The sequence below is a fragment of the Beta vulgaris genome, chromosome 1 (genome assembly GCF_026745355.1).
Source record: "Beta vulgaris subsp. vulgaris cultivar EL10 chromosome 1, EL10.2, whole genome shotgun sequence".
NCBI lineage: Eukaryota > Viridiplantae > Streptophyta > Magnoliopsida > Caryophyllales > Amaranthaceae > Beta > Beta vulgaris.
Genome location: NC_079202.1, coordinates 41,656,651 through 41,662,676, shown reverse-complemented (window position 1 = coordinate 41,662,676; position 6,026 = coordinate 41,656,651). Strand labels below are relative to the sequence as shown.

Here is a 6,026-nt window from a genome sequence, read left to right as displayed (position 1 = left end):
CATCTTTTTTTTTGTCACAATGGTGTGGTTGGTCTTACTTGGTTTTTCTATTTCTCTCTCCTACTTTTACCAAATCCCACCATATATACTTTCTCTCATACTTTTACCAAACCCCACCATATACAATATTTATTTTTTATATAAAATAGATGATTCAAATTAATAAAAGCTAATTAGATTACGTAAAATTAATTACGAGAAAAAATGAGTTGGAAAGAATTTTGGTAAAATATATGAAATTTGGACTCAATTTATAGATAAAAATATTTTATAGCCGTTGGTGTAATTTTTTTTAAAAAATAATAAGCTGAATTTTTTTATTAACGTTACAAAAATTATTAACGTTACAAAATAGCTGTTTGAAATATCAGAGGGAAAACGGGAGTTTTGCACTTGCAGCACACACACGTGGCGCGACGTGATAGGCTGTTGAGTGGGACTGATAGCAATTAAAGGGCTTGCTGCTTCAAAGCAGTGTTTTGGAAGCTTAAGCATCGTTCCTCTTTCTCCCTTTCGGTCAAGTGCTGCGTTTTTGAGCTGGGCCACATTTTTTTTCAGACCTGCTATGCCACGCGTCACGCTGTGATGCCTCTTGTGCACACCATCCCATGCTCATATGGTCTGGATTTCCAGACCAACCAAGCCAAAGAGTCAAGTTCCACAACAACAAAACCAAGTAAAACTAGTTTTACTATTTGCTAGACCAAGCTAAATCCACCCCATTGTAGATGCTCTTAGTTTCCAAGAAAATGACTGAGGGAAATATGGGAAATAAGTGTCATTAATGTGCCAACTTGTGAAAACTAATGACATTTAACACGAGGTTGTCGTCTCACTTGTTACACATACAGCGAATTGGTGCGCGGTCAATCTCATATATCAAGCGTTTCATAGCCATTGAAAACCTAATCTGTCGACCGTGCTCCGGGAGCACCATTTGCTTCGTGCTCCCAGTACAAAACGCAGCTTCTAACAAACAAAACACGGACTCTAAAAACTGTAAATATCGAATAGAACATTTAGTGGAACAATATAGATCATATTTTGCCGGAAAAACAAGGATTAAAAATCAACATATAAAACCCCAAACTCATTTGAAACTTCCATTTCTCTCACTTCCACAAACCAATCAATTTCAAAAAACCTCCATTTTCTTTCACTTTCTCTCTCAGAAAAACTTATCATTTTCTCTCACTTTCTCTTGAAATCAAATTTTGAAGAATTATACAAAATGGAAGATAAATCGAAAAAGCAAATTGCACGACAATATGTCAGAACAAAAAGTATAAACATTGATTATCATCTTCAATTTCACTTTTGATCTTACTTTCGAATTAATATTCTAATTTAGTAAAAATGTTATGAGAATTTGGGTGCAACTGAACATATATAATACAAACTGAAAAATCTGCAAGTTCTACGCAAGAAACTAAAGTGCAAGTTCTACTTTCTTATGTTCTATTTTGATGGAATGTCCTATTTTTATGTTCTTTTTTTTTAAGTTCCAAATTTTTATGTTCTATTTTGATTGAAATCGATATACTATATCGAATGTTCTATTTTCATTACCTATATGTTCTATTTAATATGTTCAAATTTTGTGATATGAAGTTTCTTTTGATGTTCTATTTTTATACGGTGAATGTTCTATTTTGTATGTTCTATTTCGTATGTTCTATTTTCTAAACTAAAAATATGTTCTATATTGTAAACCGAATGTTCTATTTCGTATGTGCTGTATTGTAAACTGAATGTTCTATTTTCGTATGTTCTATTTTCTAAACTAAATGTTGTATTTTGTAAACTGAATGTTCTATTCGTATGTTCAATTTTGTAAACTCAATGTTCTATTTTCATATGTTCTATTTTCTAAAGTAAGTGTTCTATTTCGTATGTTCTATTTTGTAAACTGAATGTTCTATTTCATATGTTTTAATTTGTAAACTGAATGTTCTATTTCGTATGTTCTATTTTGTAAATTCAATGTTCTATTTTCGTATGTTCTATTTTCTAAAGTTAGTGTTCTATTTCATATGTTCTATTTTGTAAACTGAATGTTCTATTTCGTATGTTATATTTTCTAAACTAAATGTTCTATTTCAAATGTTCTATTTTGTAAACTGAATGTTCTATTTCGTATGTTCTATTTTCTAAAGTAAGTGTTCTATTTCATATGTTCTATTTTGTAAACTGAATGTTCTATTTCGTATGTTCTATTTTGTAAACTCAATGTTCTATTTTCGTATGTTCTATTTTCTAAAGTAAGTGTTCATATGTTCTATTTTGTAAACTGAATGTTCTATTTCGTATGTTCTATTTTGTAAACTGAATGTTCTATATCATATGTTCTATTTTCTAAACTAAATGTTCTATTACATATGTTCTATTTTGTAAACTGAATGTTTTATTTCGTATGTTCTATTTTCTAAAGTAAGTGTTCTATTTCATATGTTCTGCTTTGTAAACTGAATGTTTTATTTCGTATGTTCTATTTTCTAAACTAAATGTTCTATTACGTGTGTTCAAATTATGTAAAGTCAATGTTCTATTTTGCTATGTTCTATTTCTAATTGAACAAATTTTTTCTTACATATATTTTGTTACTAAAAGTAGATGTTCTATAACATGTTCTTTTTTAATGACCTAAATGCTGAGAAAGTGTTCCTTTTTATGCCATGTTTGTTCTACTTAGACAATAACTTCTAAATTCCTTCTTTAATCACCAAAAGTTTTGCTATTTTGACCGTGTGAGGTTCAAAACAGGACATTTCCAAGAGAATTCCCAATCATATCATGCTGGAAGAAGAATATGATCAGGCAAAGAATGAGAATAGAGGAGCAACATGGATTTGGAAAAGGTCTTGTTCTGCTAGCCAAAATTGCGCAACAACATCAAGCAGTTAATGTACTACCACAGCCACCACCACCACAACAACCAACTATGCAACAACAACAAATTCAACATGATGTACATCAACCTGTCCAACAACCACAACAACTCCCACCACCACCACAACAACAAGCAACAACAAGCACACACCAAGAGAATGTTGAACAACAATATCAACCTCCATCAAATTTGAAGGTATGAATGTTCAAACGATAAACAGATTATGTTCTACATAAAATGCATAATGTTCTAATGAAAATGAAAATGTTCTTTTTCCATACATGTGAAATATGAAACTGCAAATTGTTCTAAATTTAAGGTTTAAATGTTCTATCCTAAGATCATATTTTCTTCTAAATGAATTGAAAAATTGTTCTAAATGAAAATAAAAAATTTTCTTTTTCACTAAATGTTCTAATTTAAGCTGTATAATATCTTAAATTTACTTCTAAAATGTTCTATCTTTAATGGTTAAATGTTCTAAATGAGATGTACAATTCTTCAGAATCTTGTATTATATTCTTTTCAGGATTCCATAGAGGAGTTCAATAAATTGATAAAGAATATTGGAGGAAACATTTCAAGATTTTCCTACTCATAACAACTTTCCCAACAAATATTCAAAACCAACCAAATTGAAGATGTAATGGCAAATGTTTTCAATGAGATATGGGACAAGTGTGCACACAAAGTGAAGCTTTCACAAAGTAACCGAGAGAAGACCCGAAATATTCTTAGTCAAGATGAGGTATTGTTTGCTAGTGATGAAATTGTAGAGCTTCTGAAAAAATTCGAAACACAAGCTATCGACACATACCAAGGAAAGAAAATATCGGTTTTTGAAATGACTCCTCCATCCTTTTCTCTAGAAATTGATTCCAACCAAACACCACAACCAAGAGAGGTAAATGTTCAACAGCCAAGCTTAGACTTGAAGTTGGATATTGACGACTTGGATAATCTGATTTCTACACCAGAACACACTTCAATTGAATACCTCTTTGAAAAAGAAATGCAAAATCTTGGAAGAGAACACAATGACAGGTAACTTAGTCTCAAGAATTGTTAACTTTTTGTTATACTTATAGTGATTTTGTACTGATATGAAATGGCAAACATGAAGATGAATTACTAACAAAAATGTCCTTTTGATATAAATATTAATTAGTTTAAAGCTGGTCTTCTATTGAAAAATGTTATTTCTTAATTTCTGTTTGTTCTATTTCAACTCAGGAATGTTCTATTTCTATATATGTTCTATCACACAATTACATGTTCCATATCTTATTTTACTATCCTCTATCCTTTTGAAATTTCAATGAGAGCAGTTTTATGTTCAATATCTCAGCGGTAAATGTTCTATATTCAATGCATAAATGTCTTAATTATCATGCAGAGATTTGATGAAAGAAAGCAAACGTCCTAAGCATATAGTACAAAATCTGCCACCTTGCTTTCGTTATCCATTCCTTGTCAAATACGAGAACCTTTTCAAGAACCTGACAGGATCGTACACAACATTATCAGACTATGCATTTCAACAAGGAAATGAAGACAAAGAGTAAGTGATCAATTACAATTGTTCTAAATTAGTATATATAAATACATGCCTAATGATTTTTTTCTTCAATCTTGTCTAAAGAGATTTTGTACTATGATGGGATGACAATAATCATTATGAGTAATATGCAAAGTCTATCATTTGAAAATGAAGTGATAAACAATGTAATTGATGCATGAACAACTATACTCAACAATAGAAACAAGCAACGTGGAGTGGATGCACCAAATAGAATTTTCTTCAAGACTAATTATGCATTTGTAAGTGTGTCAATTCTTTCAAAGCTAATAAATAAAGTACATTAATGTAAAAAAATTGTCATTTTGTAGATATTGTTGTGCACAAAAAACTATAATGATGAGAAGGTTGATATCCCAGCAAGGACCAGACAATTTATCGAAACATTGGATAATGAAATGAAAGAAAACAACATACAAAATATTGATCAATTTGATCTGGTAAGTCATAATTCAAATTTGTTCCAAACTGATTTTTAAATGTTCTACTTTAGAAGTGAATGTTCTATTACATATGTTCTATTACAAAGGTTCCACTTTAGAAAATGTTCTATTACATATGTTCTATCTTCTATGTTCTATTACATATGTTCTATCTTTTATATTTTATTACAAATGTTCCACTTTAAAATTGAATGTTCTACATATTCTATTGAATGTTCTACATGTTCTATTAAATGTTCTATTTTCAAGCAGTGAATGTTCTATACATATGTTTTATATTTCTTATGTTCTATTTTAGTGGACAAAATGTTCTACTTTATCTATGCATTTAATTTATAAACTGAAACTTTATACAGATATTCTTCCATATCAGTGTGAACACTATTATATCTTCTGCATCAACATGGTCAAACCATGAGTGGGTAATAGACATAATTGACAACACAAAGTTGGCTAGGAACATCAACTTCAGATCAAAGTACAAAAGACTACCCAAAAAAGATGGTAAATATTTATTCAAATTGAAAATGTACTGTACATAATACAAAATGTTCTAAATAAAATGAAATATGAACTCTAATAAAAAATATTCTAATGTTATGTGTAATTTAACATTTGTGTTTTTATTGTATGCAGAAGAATGCATTTCAAGAGTTTGTGAAAACAAAGGGAATAACAACAAGTGATTTGCTTGAGCAAATGAGGTAAAGGATAATAAAGATGCCATGCAAGGACAACATCAACCACACAGGCTGTGGAGTGTTTGTCATGAGACACATAGAAACATACATTGGAGGAGCAGAAGAATGGGATTGTGGACTTGGGTACAAAATGTAGGTTCATACTTAATTTTCTCTAACTTTCGTTACATGTTCTTTTTATAACTGAATATTCTATTTCTAAAGCATGGTGTGCAACATTTATACATGAAGAAAAGATAAAAAAGTTGAGAGTTAAGTATATCTTAAATAGGAGTTTAGTTCTACATCTAACTGTAAATGTTCTATTTCTATTTGTAATATGTTATATCTATATAGTTAAATGTTCTATTTCCATCTTTTTATAGAACATGTTTAATTTATAAGAGTATAATGTTCTAGTTTAGAATGTTTTG

The 6,026-nt window shown here is 29.8% G+C and overlaps 1 long non-coding RNA gene across 1 annotated transcript; it reads left to right on the top strand.

The window, feature by feature from the left end:
• The first annotated feature begins 2,573 nt into the window (after window positions 1-2,573).
• LOC125497036 (uncharacterized) lies at window positions 2,574-6,016 on the top strand. The gene is made up of 6 exons (XR_007273566.1): window positions 2,574-3,085; window positions 3,420-3,934; window positions 4,287-4,451; window positions 4,781-4,909; window positions 5,269-5,416; window positions 5,549-6,016. It is a non-coding gene; the product is annotated as an uncharacterized LOC125497036 (long non-coding RNA).
• Window positions 6,017-6,026: the final 10 nt, after the last annotated feature.